The sequence below is a fragment of the Mya arenaria genome, chromosome 14 (genome assembly GCF_026914265.1).
Source record: "Mya arenaria isolate MELC-2E11 chromosome 14, ASM2691426v1".
Classification (NCBI taxonomy): Eukaryota; Metazoa; Mollusca; class Bivalvia; order Myida; family Myidae; genus Mya; species Mya arenaria.
Window position 1 is genome coordinate 24,016,074 of NC_069135.1, and position 20,267 is coordinate 24,036,340.

The 20,267-nt window shown below is 34.2% G+C and overlaps 1 pseudogene; it reads left to right on the forward strand.

The window, feature by feature from the left end:
* The first annotated feature begins 1,534 nt into the window (after nt 1-1,534).
* The window catches only part of LOC128215933 (SCO-spondin-like), a 55,635-nt pseudogene continuing 36,902 nt past the window's right edge, over nt 1,535-20,267 (forward strand).

The window sequence follows — 20,267 nt, forward strand, 5'->3', positions numbered from 1 at the left end:
ATCTTTTTACTCATACGTGGAGTTTTGTTGATAGTTTAATTGTGTTGCAGTCGTCGGCGTTCAATCGATTTCACGTTGAAGAAGCTTAAAAACGTTTATGATTTTCAAATGGAATTCAGAACACATGTCGACAGAGACACTACGCGCAGGCATAGCAATGCCCATAACGGTGGAAGCGCTCTTGATAGCGGATGGGCGCAGAGAGGGGATCTGGTGAAAGGAACCTAGATCAAATAATGCGATTTATACCAGTGAGGGAGAAATATTATATTATTATGTAAACGAGTAAGGTTGAAGTCATACTCTTGCGTTTGATGCAATAAATACAGCAATTTTCTTACAATCAGTCTGTTGAAATATGTATTTAGCAACCTCCCACGTCCCCAGTTCTGTCCCCAAATTAAAGTTTATATTTCCTTATGAAAATGATTGCAACAACTAAAGGTCACTAAGAAAACTTATTTACTAGATTCGGAGACAAAAGTGACAACTCATTATTATGTCACTATTATGCGTGGGATAGAAAACAAGAGATAATATATTATCCAGTGATTTTAATTAGTCCTACTTGACGTGTTTATAACGTAGTACCCTTCGATTGGTGTCTCCTTATGCATGTTTTGAGGTTACCAATGCGGAAACAGAAGTGGAAGATACAATGAAGTTAGCAAACTTTCAGTCTTTAGTTAACTGCGCTTTTGAAGACAGCACGTTGTGTACGTCCTGGCATAACGTCTAGAGCGGGGACGATTTTGATTGGACCTTTCATAAACAACAAACGGCAACCGATTGAACAGGTCCACAAAACGATATTCTGTGTCGAAGATAGCTATGCATCCCTGTACGTGCTGAAGTTGGGGCAAATTGTGCTGTGAAGGGTTTTCTTATACCTACGTGACGCAATTTTTGGTGTCCCTGTGACGTTATTTGGTCACGATTTCCAGGGCCGCAAAGTGCGTCCAAAACCGTAGCTTTTCAGCGGTTTTGCTATACCTATTATTGTAAAGTTAATGCCGACGATATCTCCGGAACCACAAATGCGGGGCGGTCGGGACCTGTATTGCCGTTTAGGTATCTCAATTTTCTACGTGGCGCAACCATCGTCGCATCACTGAAGCGCCAGCCTTTCCGTTTCCTTACGCGTGCAACTGTCTCGTTTACGATCAAAATGGCGCGAAAATACCATAAAATGGGGAACCTCGTGTCGAAGATAGCTAAGCGTCCCTGCACGTGTTGACAGTGGGACTAATTGTGATGTGTAGTGTTTGCTTATACCTAAGTGACGCAATTTCCGGTGTGCCTGGGACGTTATTCGGTCACCGGTTGCAAAGGCCGCAAAGTGCGTCCAAAGCCATATTTTTTCAGCGGTTTTTGCCAAACCATATAAGTTAAGATAATGCCGACGATATCTCCGAAATCACAAAAGTCGGGTGGTCGGGACCGGTATTGCCTACGTGGCGCGACATTCGGCGCATCTCTGAAATGCCGGCGTCAACGTTTCCTTACGCATGCAACTTTCTCGTTAACGATCAAAATGGCGCGAACATACCGTAAAATGGTGAACCTCGTGTTGGAGATAGCTAAGCATCCCTGCACGTGCGGAATTTTGGACCAATTTTGCTGTGTATGGTTTGCTCATACCTACGTGACGCATATTCGGTGTGCCAGGGACGTTATTCGGAGACCGGATTCTAACCCAGCAAAGTGCGTCAAAAACCGTAGTTTTTTTAGCATTTTGCTATACCTTATATTGTAAGGTTAATGCCGACGTTATCCCCGGAACCACAAATGCGGCGCGGTCGGGACTTGTATTGTCGTTTAGGAATCTCCATTCCCTAATTCGCGCGACACTCGGCGCATCTCTGACGTGCCAGCATTCTTAACACGTGCAACGTTCTCGTTTACGATCCAAATGGCACGAAAATACCATACAATGTGGTACACGTGTCGAAAATAGCTAAGCTCCATACATGTGCAGAAGTTGGGACTGAATTTTGCTGTATAGGGTTTGCTAATAACTACGTATGCAATTTTGGGTGTGCCTGGGACGTTATTCGATCACCGGTTTCTTAGGCCGCAAGATGCGTCCAAAACTGTAGTTTTTCAGCGGTTTTTGCCATACATTATTATGTAAAGTTCATTCCGACGATATCACCGGAACCACAAATGCGGGCGGTCGGGACCGGTATTGCTGTTTTGATATTTCCATGCCCTACGTGACACGACAGTCGGCGCATCTCTGACGTGCCGGCGTCAACGTTTACTAACACGTGCAACTTTCTCGTTTACGATCAAAATAGCGCGAAAATACCGTAAATTTGGGTACCTTGTTTCGAAGATAGCTAAGCATCCCTGCACGTGCGGTAGTTTGGACCAATTTTGCTAACCATTCAGAGATGCCTTTGATAGAATAAAGGAAATGTAGCGGGGATCCCAATATTGATTCACCTTTTTACAGGTCTGTGGTTAATCGCAATGATAGGATTCCTAAAATAAACGATTTGTTCCAGACGATTACGTATATTAAGCGATAATGCAGCCATTATAGGGCAAGAAAAGATCCTCATAAACTCAAAGGAGGCGATTACCCACCTATATACCAACCTTATGTGTGTGGAATATTATCTACAATTCCCCTAAATTGTTTTATAAATGTTTTATACTGCGAATTGACTAATTGGCTGCAATTTGGGAGGTGTTTTATTGTTTAATTTATGTTTTATTTAAACATTTACGTTTTTTTTGACAACATGGCACTCTCTGGGTTTAATAATGTAATACATTCATTTACAGTTTACAGGCAAATATTTTAATCGTGTCTTTAATGTCTTGCATAAAAAAATCTTGGTAATAATTGGTATGCAAATTATTGTGTGGCATATAGCATTAACTATACTGCTTCACATTTGTGTTGGTCAGAATTGGCTGCCGTGCTCCTCACATTGCCGTCTGACTAACAAGAGTAATTGTACTTGACTTAATAAAGAAATATATGAAAAATATTGTACTATATAGCTACTCGTGGGTCCAAGAGTATTGCACCTAAAGCTATGAAACTTCAGTAATTTTATATTTTACTGACCGTTACAAGGCGGTACCTAACAATCCTTGATAAACCTAGTTTTTTTTAGTATGAATGCACTGTGCTGTTTGTGGAGTTTTGTGCTGTTCTTCCATGTTTCTTGTTTTGTTTTTGTTTTTGTGTTCTTTCGTAGGTCTTTCCGAAAGGTACCTGCATGTGTTTAAATGTTTAAACATACTAGTTGTAATTTTTCGGAATTTGCAGCGACAATACTAGTTATAGCAATATGATTTTTTACTTCTGAGATCATTTCATAAAGTTAAATGACTTGAATCGAGACTATCAAGTTTTATTCGGATTGGCATTCAGCTTCCATACTATATACATTCTGTTTGCAAAGTGAGGTACGTATTGATTGCTATCCCATATCGCATTTCAAATATTCGCGCTTTTAAAGCTTTAAATTGCCACATAATACGTTCAAATACTCCAACTAACAGTCACTTGCTATCTGTTGATATACTTTTTAAATAATGACAGTTTTTCTTAACTTTTTTATACCGTATTTGTGAAGCCTTTTTATAAATATTAAAAATATAGATTTTTTTTTCTCTCATTTCAAGCTGGTGCTATGAGGCGTTGAAAGAGTATCCCGTTTTGTAACTGCCAATAAATTGTTACGATGAACTTGAAGGTTATTTTTATACTTTTGTCAAAATTGTGCATCCAAGGAACCTCCTGCCAATAATGTATTTAGTTTTCGTAATACGTTGTACACCATCAAATGTATTAGCACACAACTTTGATCGACTGTTCACAATGAAAAACACGAACATTTGTCATGTTATTTGATCGATTAAAGGGCATTGACATCCACTTGGTTATTTGCTTAATATGAAAATATGATATGCTGCTGATATGCAACGAATCTTCTGGAAGGGTATTGCTTACTTAATCCTGAGAAGGTCCAAAAATAGCTAATTAAGTGTTAATAAGAATAAGAGATTTGACAAAACCTTTAGTATTATCTGATTTGTTTTCGTCTTGTACTTTTTTAGATGTAAATAATTGTTGACTTTTAATGGAAAACAATGGAAAACAATGACTGTAGTGAGACAAACAAATACACTTTCTCCACCCAAATTTTATTGAAAAAATAACGAATTCATTGAGAAAAGCTCGGTTCTACACAAAATCATTTTGCGCGCACCAAAGTCGTGGCTGGGATGAATGCAGAAGAAAAATAATAAATAATAAATAAGTTTCGGAAAACATTGCTACCATTTCATTTCTTTATTGATTTATTTATCTTTACTCTTCTCCTATGTCTGACTCATTGTTTTCCAATATATATTAGTCTGGGTATTCAGTTATATGTGGTCCCTTCGGTGGATGCATAGCCATTCTTACATATCCAATCATTCTGATTAATACCATGTAAAACACGGGTATTAAACAAGACCAATGGCGAGCATCCATCGGATTGTACTACGCTAAAAGAAATGGGGTAACTAGGTCAAACAATTACACTTTGTCACCAGTTGCTATTTTACCCTCACCTTAAAACGGAGGTTTGTGCGTATTGTTTCACAGCCTTTTCTAAATATTTGTTTCATACAAATGTCAAGTGACTTGAAAGAAACGTATTTTAGTATGATAAGTACTTATTGGGTAGACGGTACTTTGTCGATGTTAGGTATACATATGTACATGTACATCACTATATTATAATTCCTTCTATCTAACGAATTGAACAGAATCCCGATCCGATTACTGAAGAAGGTTGAAATTCGCTATCAATAATTAATCTAAACATCAGCTTAAGAAATAAATAAGCATACATAAACGAACAAATACCAGATTGAAATATTATGTTTTTCTGAAACCCACCTTTCAAATGAAGTTTTAGACTCAACTGTAAAACTAAATAACTTGAACACTATTTATAGAAAAGATATAAATAATTTCTCTGGTGGGATTCTAGTATACGCCAATAACAATGATTTAGTATCGCAACGTGTCACCGAACTTGAGAATGATCCTTCTGAATCAATTTGGATTTAATTAATTGACGTTGTTAACATATATTTACTATGTACATTGTATAGGCGTCCAAATACTAGAAGTTGAATTTTGGGATAGATTTAAAACTAGCCTATAAAGAGCCTTTGAAATTCCTATTAAATAGAAATAATAAACTCGTCCCGACAATGATGACATTTGATCTAAAAAAAATAAAATATTATAACGCAACCAACACGAGTCACTGAAATTAAACAGACATTATTTGATCCAATTATGATATCCAACAATATATATGTTCAAGATAGCGGTATAAAAATGGAAATTACGATTAACTTAATAATGAATCTAATGAGTATAACTGGTCATTTATAGTTCATAAGTCTGTGGATGATACACGTTGTGCCTTCACAAAAGTTTTTTATTGAGATAGCTGAAAAACATATTGCACGAAAAACAGTGATTATTAGACCAATTGATAAACCGTGGTACGACTCTGTAATACGGAACTTTTTTCGACATAGAGAACGACAAAAACGTAAAGCTATAATAACAAAGTTACCTAGCAACTGGAATAAATATAAAACACTTAGAAATAAGATTAATAACTTGATGAAACATGGAAAAGAATTATTGTACGGACATTTAGAGAATTCTTCAAATGATATGTCTCAAAATAATTCGAGCAAATATTGGAAAACAATAAAACTTGTAAAAGAAAATTAGGCCTGTGCACAAATACCACCTTTTTATCATTTAATGACAATAAGTATATATTTACTGATAAAGATATGCACTAAATGAATATTTTGAAATGAAATAACAGAACAAGATATAACAGATATACTTAGTAATGTAGACGTAAAGAAGCCACTGGACTAGATGGAATAAGCCACTTCTTACAAAGAAATAATTCGAATTCAATTTGCAAACCAAAAATATATCGTCAACTACGTATTTTCTATGCGTGTTGCATATCACGTACTGACACCAGCTTCATATATTTATATTATAACCATGCTTGAACTATTTTACTTTGAAGTGTCTTTTTGTGAAACACTTTTGTGCAAGAAATATAAACAACCACAATAATAAGCATGCAAAAAGCAGATTTGACAACCAATGAAATACTAGTTATCTTAACTACATATATACACTGATGGTTTTACACAGCTGTTACCATATACATGGCCTTCAGAATTCTGAAGGCCGGAACGCTATGCTATGGTTGCCAGGCTATACTATGCAACAACACCACGCTATGCTATGCAACAACACCCATTGTATGCTAAATTTATATATGTAATAAATCATATTGCTGCGAATATATAGCATCGCCATAAAAACGCCAACCAAATTATTGGCATGACCACACTCTCGCGTAAAATCGGGCCAATGAGAGTGATTAATATAATGTTGTAATAACTTGTTTCACAATCGTTGTAAAATAAATATGTTTAAATTAAACTAAATTATTGGCAGGTGACACAATTAGTAACTTTCCTGAGGCAACTTTGGCCCGGCCTTAGCTCTTTGCAATATATGATGAAGATGGGTATAAAACAGAAATGAGAAATTCAGCTTTTAAATCTTGCAACATGCCTCAATGCTCTTGGCTCTTTAAAACGCAATTCATTTATACCTACATATATGCAATGTTTGCTATGCTATGTCTTGTTATAGCCTTTATAAAGTTATTTTACTTTGTGCGTAAGACCTTGCTTGGCGCATTCGCAAACAAAAAACGGCACGCTCAATTTGTAACATTTCGTGTTGCCAAGCCAAAAAAATCCAAAATATTTGACCTACTCACTATGTATAGTATTTGGTGTGTGCTTTTTGGGGGCAGATCGGCTTTCACTATCTCCGCCTATCATTGGCGATTGGCAACTCTCAAGTAACTGTTTATGGACAATTTGTGGTATTTAAATAGATTGGTCGGATCTGATCATAGATATACCATGACAGAACCGTTGATATTTTATCGACACTTTTTCCGAGCCTTGCCCATTATTTTCCTAACATAAGATAAAGACAATGAAAATGAAATAAATATTGAAAAGGCTATGTTTTTCTTGGTTGTAATAGTGGGTAATAGAATATCCACTACGGGCTTGCCTTAGTTGCTGCTCTACTTCCGATCATAAGTATATTTATAAATGACTGTTACGGCATTTGTAACCAAACGTTTCTGAATGGATTTTAAGTGTTTCGTGATATACGACAGACAAACTCCGCTATTCCGATGTCAAATATGGAAAGTTGTGTGATAATATTAAAATCTTGTAAATTAGGGCAGTATTACTTTATCACTACCATTGTCTGCGTTCTTATTGGCATGTGCAAATATTGTGAGATAGGAGGGCCATGTGCAAATATTGTAAGATAGGAGGATTTCTTACACATTAAGAAGAATGACTAAATTTGCACTATTCTACAAAAATTGTTTATAAAAACAACAATGAAATCACTTATACTTTTTGTTGTGCTGGTTGTAGGTGAGTCAAATTGAACGTATTATAATCTTATATAGCGTGCTTTCGTACAATTTGTATTCAAGTATTCATATCTTGGCTGATAATTGTTTTGAACAACGATCAATAAGGTTGACATATCAACAATGGATTTTGATATGTTTGATTTGAGCAGGTAAACATGTTTACATGAATACAAATGAGATATTATCGATAGCAAAAGTCTTACGTGTAGTTGGATGCAATCAAGTACAGTGAAAACGACTAGGCATCAAACACTTTAATGTAACACTTGCTATTATTGCTGTTAAAATTAAACATGTAAAATTTGAAATTCTAACACATAGTGTGTCTCTTAAGATTATCAAATTACGACAATCATTTTAAAATCAGAATTTTAGTAATGTATTAATATATGTCACAAACTAATCTATTCTTTTAAATGACCGATTAGTAAATTAAAAAGGTATCTTCGTCTTAATTGAACAGTCTAACATTCTGTTCAATTTACTATTTTGAGTTTAACCGTTTTTTCATCGGGTGATCTATTTCATGTTAATTGTTGAGGTTATTATACACATAGAAATGATATCATACGAATGTATATATGTTTTAATCTATACTGTACAAATGACGATTTCAGGAGTGAGATGTCAGAGCTATAGCCAGTGCAACACTTTCATCCTGAAGTTGGACTGTTCCACCCGCGCCATGTCACACGTCTGTGGCAGTAATGGGGTGACTTATCAGAACAGGTCCGTCAGACCTTGTATTGATATATATTATCAGTATAAAACGATGGCATAGTGCTCGGACAAGGCCTAAAACTAACATACACAAAAAAATGATCTGACAGAGTCTCAAACTATGATATCAAATATTAAAGCATTTATATATACACACTAATATATAAATGAATAACAGGAGTAAGACGTTCATTATAAAATTTCATCCGATTGAAACGTTAGAGAGTTTTACTTGTTATAGGTATTTTTTGAAAATGATATCTTACTGTTCTGTGTCAGTTACATAACATTTTGATAAAATCCACTGTTTTATAACTGTGGCCAGTTTCAGTACCTTAATCTGACGTCAGCACGAACAAAGCTTGAACATATCTGCAATGCAATCCGTAATGGATTGCCGTCATCAAGAATTTAGCGCGCTTTTTCAATTAAATACTAATTAACATCATTTTGAAGGAGCTTTAAGCAATTTATTGTTTCAGTAAGATAGCAATTATTTTGGCCTCATGAAGAAAGTTAGTATATTTACTGAATGTGACATAATTGATATCGCAATGAAACCAACAATTATCTTCTCTTTTTTCGATTTATTTTCTATGACAGGGATTTTATGCCCAACGGCTCATTACAATGTCATTTAATTAAATATATTTCTTTCAATGATGCATTAAACATTTCATTGGTTTATAATAATAAGTCACCTATTATCAAATAGATATTGACACAGTTCACATTTTGATTAACTTTATTCCTTAACAAATAATACGCCAAGGGTGGTATTCATAATATCACTTATCCTTATTATCAGTGATTCTATACAGTGTATTTGTCAGTTAATCAAATAGTCCATGAAACACATCGATATTACACCTTGAATAAAGATCATGACTACTAAACAATTCTCCTTGAAGGCCGTGTTCAGTATAATAATTATCCTAGTTTCATAGTAAGTGTATTGCTCAAATAAATATATAATCGTATGAAATCACTCAAATAATTGATTATACTTTGAGGCTGCATCGAAGATACATAATTTAGTTGTATCTTTTTCAGTTGTTTTTTGGCACAGGCCCAATGTTTAGACCACAGGATTCATATTGTAGCCCCGACCTGGTGCAAGGACGCTGGCCCCATAGCTGGGATGACCACGATCGCAGGAACAACTACAACACCAGGTAGGCCCACGACAAACACGACCCGGCGTCAAATATCAAATTGGCATTTCCTCTGCAATAAATGCAACAATGAGAAATACAGCAGTTAAAATCACATGATCCTGACCAAAAAAGAATAAGAGTAAAAGTTAAAGCGGTTTATATACGTCTAGCTTATTGACATATCAGAGTTTACATAGCAATAAGAATTACCGTGGGTTTCAAAAAGAAATAAGTAATCAATATTATTGTTCCGATAAACATATTATTTCAAACACAAGCACGTGTTTAATTCAAACTTGTTGTTTCGTACGTGATCAGTCTAACAATTGTTTCGGAATGAAATATAGCAAGAATGCGAAATACGACGTGTACCTGTGTTGCATTCACAACCCGAAATATTCAATGTATTAAGTCAGATAAAGTCATTGGTGTTCTTGCCCAGCACTGTTTACGTTTTCAAAGCGAAACGCACTAAAAGAAGAAAAACACGGTTCAGAAATTTAAATGGATGGTTTTCTGATCAGTTTCTTCTTTGCAGTGCAGTTATACATACTCGCTGCTTTTACAGATACTGGACATTAGTGTTCAAGAAAAGATCTCACTTTGGATTGTAAAATAGATACTTTATAAAACGAGATATAAAGCACTTTAAAAGAGATATTTTTGTTACGCTTTTTTGAAAACAATGCGTTATGACTGCCCCACGTTTTTATTTTGTCCAAATTTATACTGTGATCCCAATAGCGTACACTTTGTTTGGTTTAGATGAAAACCCATTCTATTTGTAAAACACGATTTCATGGACCAAGTATAGAGCCCTGGTGATCTTTTTTCAACTTTGAAGTCTGTACTTTTCTAAGTTAAATGCATTGTTGCCTATGTAAAAGGTATAATTTCCAGAACAGTATTGCATGTTCAAATTTGTTGTAATTTCAGCTGTACAAAAGTATTATCAACTAGATAAAATGGTTTTCTTACATCAAGAAAAAAGGCTCCTGCTGCATTACCAGAATCAAATGCATTCAGTCAATCATTAATTAATCTATTAATTAATTGCAGGTTGGCAGGAATAATTTTGAAGGAATTCTGTTTACAGTTTATGTGAAATGTTTGTACATGTAAGTGTTAAGGGTGTTCTTAGTTGAGAATAAATATGTTGGGTTTTGTTTGAGAAATATTTCAGATATAGTTCGGAAATAGTTTGAATAATCGAGATGGACCTATAAATACTCTAATTTTCTTTGATCGACTTTTAATATTTACAGTACTTTTAAGACTAAACTTGACACTTTGTGCACTTTGTATGCAGTAGTGGTGCACTACATGTGCACTACATGGTGTACTGGGGTAAGACAAGGGAAATACTAAATAAAGACAAGGGGCTGACCAGATAAGGCTTCTTCAGTCTATAATAAATATTAATTTACAGTGAAACTGAGCATGATGTGTGTAGTTTAACGGATGTTTTAATGTTAATTAAGATTTAGAGCATAACTTTCATTCTGACCTTTCATGTAAATAATAAAGCGTTTGAAATTTAATAACTTACTGCAGAATTAGTTTATGAAAAAACAATTTGTCAAACATTAAGATGTTTAAATATTGTTTTTATTATAAATATGTATCACATTATTTTGATATATTGTTAAAGTTTAAATGTTTTATAAACGAACAATTTACAAACCTAGTAAACCTAGTTCTAAGTCCGGTACATAACCAATTCATTTGAGTGATCATTTTTCAGTCTTTTGCACAAGAAAATCTACAAATGTTTAACCTTACAAACGCAATACTGTTTAATGTAAGGTGAACCAAAAACTAGAGTTGATGATGTCATCTGTAAATAAAAACTTTGTGATTGGTTTGAAATGTTTACGATGGATTCTTTACAATCATCTTGGTTATTTTTAGAGATGCATTTTATCCGTTTTAAACAACATTACTCCTATTTAAGAATAACGCTGAAAACAGAGAAGTGACCAGGTATTCATTCTGATATATTAGATTTTATTCAGAATAGGGATTTTTATTAATGTATCAAACCTACGCTTGGTAAAGTCGGTGTTTTAGCGAACAATGGTTTCGCCATAAAATCAAGTCACAAGAATCTGTCAAATATCTAGGGTCAATTTCGGACTCTGATTTGTCAGGTACATCTATTGTGAACACTATTAATAAGAAGGTAACACTAGAATCAAACATATATAGACGAAGTGAAATTTTAAATCAAACTTCTCAGGAAAACTCTCTGTAACACATTAGTACAAGTCATCTGGATTATGCTTCTTCGTCTCGGGTCTGTGGTCTCACCATGGAGTTAAAAACTCCAGGTAGAATATAATTAAATGGTCCCTTTGATCACTTATGCTCATTGTAGAACCTCGCTCTCGGTGGCAAGTTTTGACGATCTTCGATTTTTGAATGTCAAACAGATATGTAGAAAAAATCATACTCATAAAATATTTTATGACAAATGTCCATGTTAAAGTAAAGAAAGGATCGTTTACCAAATGTACTGAAGTTCACTCATATGGAAGAAGATATAACTTAATTTTTCATGTCCCGCATATTGATGGTCTAACAGCATCTTCCATTTATTACAAAGGTAAAAGGGAGTGCAAAATGCTTCCAAATAATATCAAAGAAACAAAGTCAAAATATTTAGTAAAGGGACTAGTGAAAACTTACATCTGAAGTCTTAGAAATCCATTCTTGTGTACTCATAAATTTTAGTTATTTTATAAACATAAGAGTGCTTTTCAAGACCTTGCATATTTATAAAATAACTTGTATTATATTTCCTAAAATCAATTTCGAATAGAATAATTCGGTATGGTAAATAATATTTAATTATACCTTAATACAATAACATGGACCCCGTTGGCAAGAGAGAATTTCATCTCAACCAGCAATACACAGGTAATATAGCAGATACCTGACAAAAGACTGTAGGGAGGCAATACATATAAAGATCAATACACAGATTTTGTGTATTATATTCTGACTTTAAGGTTTAGGATCATTTACAGAAGAAGCGGACATTTTTTTTGCTTGATGTTGATAGCATCTTGAAATATAATGTCAACCGTCCAATTAGACGTCATTTAAAAGCAACATATGAACATGGGCATAGAACAGGGAAAAACTTCGCAACCAAATATATTTGAGGCTGGCAGCTGATTGTTTAGTACATCATGTCTTTTATTTCAATTAGTTTTGATTAGTTTCTAAATTAATTTGGTTTAATACTTGAATGCAAATTATCATGTCAAGTACAATTCAAACACAAGTGTAATAATTAACTGGAAGAGGATATGGTCTTGCCAATGATACTCGATTAGATAAATCAAAACTAACATATCAATTATGGAAAGAAGTGGCGAGAGTTTGAGGCAATTTTCTTTCTTTTCACAAATATATCATTTCGACGAAAGATTTGATAGTTGAACTTGATTAATAATTTAATAATCGCAACACCTTTGTGCGACTTTAACCCCTTCATTCCAATAGAGAACAACCATGACACAATGTGTACATTTCTTTTTCTGATAATGGGAGCAAAGTCTGTTTTAATCTACATATAATTACAGGGTAAGTAAAGTTCCTTCACTAAGCAATACTTTCCAAAATATTTTTAGCAGGCTGAAGCAGTACATTAACCAATAACATTGTTTTCAACCAAATACGCATTACTCTACCATGCTGTAACTAACATTACAGAATGTACATATTAACTCTGGTGTTTACTAGTATTATCTTTTATTCATATTCTTGAAATAACTAACTAAAATACAGTAGAAATTCAACAAGCGGAACCGTGTTGACTGGAAATATTGCCGAGAAAACTAGATGATGCTATCAGTGTATACATTGATTACCCAATTTACTCCTTGCAACTGTCTGAATGAAAATAACTGGCTTTTGTTAATATTTTCCCCAAATTTTACCTATTTAAAACTAAATACTTTTATTTCTAGGTCACCAATCCATTGTTATATATTGTATGTTATGATGGTTAGTTATTTATGTTGGAAAATAGATAGTTGAACTTTGCTTGTTTTATAATCATATACATTTTTATAAAATCAATATGTATTTATATACGATTTATTTGATACAATATTCATTTTCTGTTTATTCATTGTCCCTTTATAATTCAACATCATTATAGTAATATAAGTTGTAATAGTCTGTGCTATTTAAGCTTGTGCTATTTCTAAATTACAGTCGATGGTGGATGGACGGACTGGGGTGAATGGAATGCATGTTCCCGCCATGAAAGTACAAATGACGGCTTACAAAGTCGGTATAATTATATTATTTTCCCACCACATAAGAAAAATGGCTACATACACATTCAATTTATAGTGATATTATGTTCAAGGTATTACCGCCATGTAGGGACGACTGGCGGCATACATACTCTCAGTATAGATGAACCTTAGAAATATCTGACGGGATACATACTCGATATAGAAGAATGTTATAGTTTATCCGCCAGGTTGGGATTATTGACGGCATGCTTGCTCAGTATATAATAAGCCAAAATGTTAGAATTTCCCTCTTTGAAGAGGCAACTGACGACTTTCATACTCTGTATGCTAGAAAGTTTCGCTGTAAAGGGACAACTGAAAGCATACATAGTTAGTAAACAAGAACCTTTCTTTAATATTCCGCTATTTAGGGACAATTGACAGCTAATAATTTAAAAATATGTAAGAATTTCAAGTTCTACATACTCGGTTTATATATGACGATATTGAATGCTCCACTTATGTAGGAATATTTTTTTCCGCCTCGTAAGAACAACAGGTGGCATAAATATACACATATGTTTGTTTTCTTTAGTGTTATTTAACCTATAAAATTTAGTGACCTGTGACATTATGGTTATATGATCAATTGCAAGGAGTCTAAAATGTGCGAGACGTCTTATCATTAGAAAACATCGGTATATATCAAATATCTCCCTGAGTTAATGAATTCATTCGCGTACACACCATATTCAGTGGCACAATCGTGCGGTTGCTTTGACGAAACGATCTAAGTAGTGATATCATCTGTTTTGAAAATAAAAGTTTGATTGGTAAATTAAGACTATGGAATGTTAAATCTTTCGACATTTGTCGTATGCCCGTTGATAAGGGGGACACATCATGTATTAGATAAACACTGCCATGTGTTATTCTGCATATTCGCGCTACAATTTAGGTGGACCTCAACCGGCATGCATTTTCGGTATGAATAAAAATCATACTCTGAAATTTATCATTATATAGACATCACTGCTGATGTACACATTATACACATTATTCATACAAAAATGTTATACTAAGCATATGTGTATGGCGACAACTTAGGATGTAAGCGAAATTTAACGATATTGCGTTCTTTGTTGTTTTTTCTTGTATTAGATATCGTCAGTGCGAACATCCAATGCCATCGAATGGAGGAAAGGAATGCGATGGATCTGGATTTGAATTTAAAACATGTTTTAACGGTAAGATTTTAAACGGAAAGGTTTTGAATGGAGATCTTTTGGTGATAGTAATTTTGGAACAAATTTCATGACATTCTGCGTCAGTATACAGCGACAGTTAAGGTTTCAGTAAAATTGTCTGTCTAAAGTTGTTGCGTTATACACTGATCAATTTTTTGTTTGTGGGATTATCATTTAAAGCTACCATTTCTATTACGATTTTAACAAGGTCAGCATTATGTTTCACATACAACATAACTGATAACTTGAATTAAAATTATTTCCAGTATTTCCCTCAGAAAAAATCGTGACCAGTAAGAAACATTTTTTAAGTGTGACACCAGAGTGGATCAACTCATTTTTACGTTAGCCATTTATTTGTAAATGGTAATTAAAAGTGTTTATGGACTTTTACAGATGATATAATACGAGTATCCATCGATTGCGTAAATGATTGAGGTAAACAACGTTCAATCAGCGAGCGTGATAAACATTTCGATATTCTGTCAAATGTATTTATTTAATAAAAAATATACGAACTCAACTAAGAAAATATGTATTGTATGATTGTTTAATAAAAAATAGTAATTCTGGACCAAAACAATAAATTTGATCTATAAGAAGTAAAGTAATTCAAAAAAATACATTAAAGAAGTTAACAATTATTATATAGCATTACAAATAATATTTAGGTTCAATAAAGTATCTATTTGTGGTGAAAATAAATATCATTGGTATAATAAGCATCATGGGGTACTATCTCCATCTTGTAATAGCAATTCTGATTGGTTAAGACAAACAATATAGCATCACCCAATCACAATGGCTCGATAAAAGGAGCGCATATTAGTACATCTAGCCAAAATAAATCATCATTTTGTCTAACTGAACTAATAGCGGCTAGATAATAAGTATTATCTCCTGACATCAAGCCACTGTGATTGTGTTTCCTGGAATGACGTTGTAATCATGGAAGCTGCCATATTGAATACGGCGAGCCAATGGAAGTCTATGTTGCAATAACACCGACTTCCCGCCATGCAAATTATACCCTGTTTTAAGATGTGTCCTATTATTTTTTTTAAATATTATGTATACAACTGTTTTGAGCCCAATGATACAATCTCTAAACAATTATTTTTAAAGATCCATCAATATTTTTATGCACTTAACATATCGCAATTTTAAAATAAATATTTTGTTTAAATTTTATTGAATACATATATATTTGACATAGAATGTTGCAACCTTTGTCATGTCATAAGCGTCTATCATATTTTGGTAAGTTTCTCATTCCCAGTTTCCCTTTTCCCGCTTGTATTATATTTTATCTTCAGTGTGGGATGACTGGGGGGAATGGAGTTCTTGCTTTGGAGCTGAAAATTGTGAAGTTGGAACAATGTTTAGGTATGAACTTCGCTTGTTAGGTAAACAAAAACATTCAAAAAGCAACACTATAATAACATTATCAAAATACCATTTACATGGTTATGCAAGTTGGTTGTATTTTTTCAATATTTTTTTTATATTTCAAATCAAGATTCTTAGTTCTAGTAAAAGTCTACTCTACTGCAACATAGTTATGAACAGAGATATTAGATTACTTATACATAAATTTGTCTTAAAGTCGTACGTATGTGGTCCGTTTGTACCCTTGTTTCCGTTTTTTTATATTAACAAAAAACGCTTTAAGGCGGGGAGTTGCATAAGACTTTTATTGTGCTCAGTCTTTATAGATGTTCTACCCATTTATATTTCCTAACACAGATTGCGGACCTGTTATGCAAACAACACATGTCATGGAAGAGACTACGAGAGAGGGCAATGTTTTAATGATACGTGTGACAGTAAGCCAATTTTTGGACTTTAAGTAAAATTGTTAAGATCGTTAATAGTTTAATTTGCTTAAATCCCTGTAAATAAAATCAAAATTACTCTGTATAACTTATAGATAAAAATGAAGAAAGATAAATGATTCAACATATTTTATAGATAAAATTATTGTAGTTAATGTTTTTTTCTGTATTTTAACTGAATTTGGATATTAAATGACCTTATTGCAATTTTCCAGGCCAAAACATCATTTTTGTGTATTTTTCGGTATTCTTGTCCTTTTGTATATTTGACAAATAGACGTGATAGTGAGCGCACTAGTCATTTTAGTGTTGACAAATGGTCGTGATAGTGAGCGCACTAGTCATTTTGGTGTTGACAGATAGTCGTAATAGTGAGCTTACTAGTTATTTAAGTTTTGACAGATAGTCGTAATAGTGAGCGCACTAGTCATTGTAGTGTTGACAAATAGTCGTGATAGTTAGCGCACTAGTCATTTTAGTGTTGACAAATGGTCGTGATAGTGAGCGCACTTGTCGTTTCATTGTTGACAAAAAGTCGTGATAGTTAGCGCACTAGTAAACGCACTAGTCATTGTAGTTTTGACAAATAGTCGTGATAGTTAGCGCATTAGTCATTTTAGTGTTGACAAATGGTCGTGATAGTGAGCGCACTAGTTATTTTGGTGTTGACAGATAGTCGAAATAGTGAGCGCAAAAGTCATTGTAGTGTTGACAAATAGTCGTGATAGTTAGCGCACTAGTAAGCGCACTGGTTATTTTAGAGTTGACAAATAGTCGTAATAGATAGCGCAGTAGTAAGCGCACTGGTTATTTAAGTGTTGACAAACAGTCGTGATAGTTAGCGTACTAGTAAGCGCACTTGTCGTTTCATTGATGACAAAAAGTCGTGATAGTTAGCGCACTAGTAAGCGCACTAGTCATTTTAGTGTAGACAAAAAGTCGTGATAGTTAGCGTACTAGTAAGCGCACTAGTCATTTTAGTATAGACAAAAAGTCGTGATAGTTAGCGCACTAGTTAGCGCACTAGTCATTTTAGTGTAGACAAAAAGCCGTGATAGTTAGCGTACTAGTAAGCGCACTGGTTATTTTAGTGTTGACAAATAATCGTGATTGTTAGTGCACTAGTAAGCGCACTAGTCATTGTAGTGTTGACAAATAGTCGGATAAGTAGCACACTAGTTAGCGCACTAGTCATTTTAGTGTCGACAAAAAGTCGTGATAGTTAGCGTACTAGTAAGCGCACTAGTCATTTTAGTGTTGACAAAAAGTCGTGATAGTTAGCGCACTAGTTAGCGCACTAGTCATTTTAGTGTTGACAAATAGTCGTGATAAGTAGCGCACTAGTTAGCGCACTAGTCATTTTAGTGTCGACAAATAGTCGTGATAGTTAGCGTACTAGTAAGCGCACTAGTCATTTTAGTGTAGACAAGAAGTCGTGATAGTTAGCGCACTAGTTAGCGCACTAGTCATTTTAGTGTAGACAAAAAGTCGTGATAGTTAGCGTACTAGTAAGCGCACTGGTTATTTTAGTGTTGACAAAAAGTCGTGATAGTTAGCGTACTAGTTAGCGCACTAGTCATTTTAGTGTTGACAAATAGTCGTGATAAGTAGCGCACTAGTTAGCGCACTAGTCATTTTAGTGTCGACAGATAGTCGTGATAGTTAGCGTACTTGTCGTTTCAGTGATGACAAAAAGTCGTGATAGTTAGCGCACTAGTTAGCGCACTAGTAAGCGCACTAGTTAGCGCAGTGTTGACAAATAGTCGTGATTGTTAGCGCACTAGTAAGCGCACTAGTCATTTTAGTGTCGACAAATAGTCGGGATACGTAGCGCACTAGTAAGCGCACTAGTCATTTTAGTGTTGACAAATAGTCGGGATAAGTAGCGCACTAGTCATTTTAGTGTTGACAAATAGTCGGGATAAGTAGCGCACTAGTAAGCGCACTTGTCGTTTCAGTGTTGAAAAATTGTCGTAATAGTTTGCGCACTGGTATTTTATGTCCGGCTAAGATATAACATGCAATGACAGTAAAGTTTCTGACAGATAGTCGTGATAGTTAGCGCGCTGGTATTTTCAGTTTCGATAGATAGTTGTGATATACTAGTATTTTACATGTAAACAGATATTTGAGAAAGAAAGGGCACATGTTTATTCAATATGGACAGTCAGTCATAATAGAAAGCGCTTTTGTAAAATTAAGTGTTGGAAGATAAGAAACACAACTTGTATTTTACATATTGATATTAGCGCGCTTGCATTTTAGTGCCGAAAAATGGAAGTGAATGAAAGCGAACGGCTAGCTTTAGTGTTCTGTTAGTTTCAGTGTTAACAGGAGTCGTGATATAAAGCTCACTGGTATTTTTAGTGTTGACATATACTCGTGATATTTAGGCACAAGTGTTTTGAGTGTTGACAGATAATCGTGATAAGAAGCATACTACTATTTTCAGTATTGACATATAGTTGTGATAGAGATTCCATTAGTCTTTTTCAGTTTTGACAGATAGTCGTGATAGTTAGCGCACTTAGTATTTTAAGTGTTATCATATAGCCGTGCCAATTAGCGCACTATTGCTTTAATTGTTGGCAGATAGTCGTGATAGGAGGCATAAGGATAGTTTTAGTGTTGACAAATAGTCTGGATACTTTTTAGTACACTGACTCTTTACATGGTGAGAGGTTGTCGTGATATGAAGTGCACTTGCGGTTTTGGCACTCATGAATAGGCGTATTTGTTAGCGCTCTAGTCATTTCAGTGTTGACAGATAGTCGTGATGTGATTTATATATATCACTCCAGACTTAAGAATCGATTGGTTCTTTAGAATGAGGGTGTTTTTGTTTATAATATCCGGATTACCATTCAGCAATAAAAATGTGTTTGGATACCAAAGACGATGTTCTGTATTCTATAAATCGTTTAGACATCTACCAACGTTTACATTCGATCACAGAGTTCTGAAAAGAAATAATATCAACACGCAAAGATAGTTTTATAATTAGTAAAGATGACTAAGCATTGTAAACAGTCTGGTATCTTATACAAACTATTCGTGTGCAGTTATCTTTCAAAATTCGAATACAATCCGTTTAAGAGATAACGACAAAGTTTGCCTTTTTAAAAAAAAACAAAAAACATAGTTATTGTTTACATATTCAGTTAATGACAATTTTATAGACGTAATACGTTAGGTAACCAGCAAAGAATTGTTGTTTTATTTAGTTTCTATTATACCTTAAATTAACTGACTTATTTAACCGCTACGGTTATAAAAGTTTAACATTTTATATGTATAATGATCAACACACATATATAAATAATCCTGATGTAACGCATACAGTTGTGGGACTCGAAAGCATGCTCATAAAATGACCGACTCTATTGGCAGTTTCATTACGCCGTGTAATCTAACCATAGCCTTATTTTCCCGAAGACGAATAGGTACGCCTTAAAAACATTCACACCATTCTTAATTCTACTATGCTCTCACTAAACAAGTTAAACCTCGC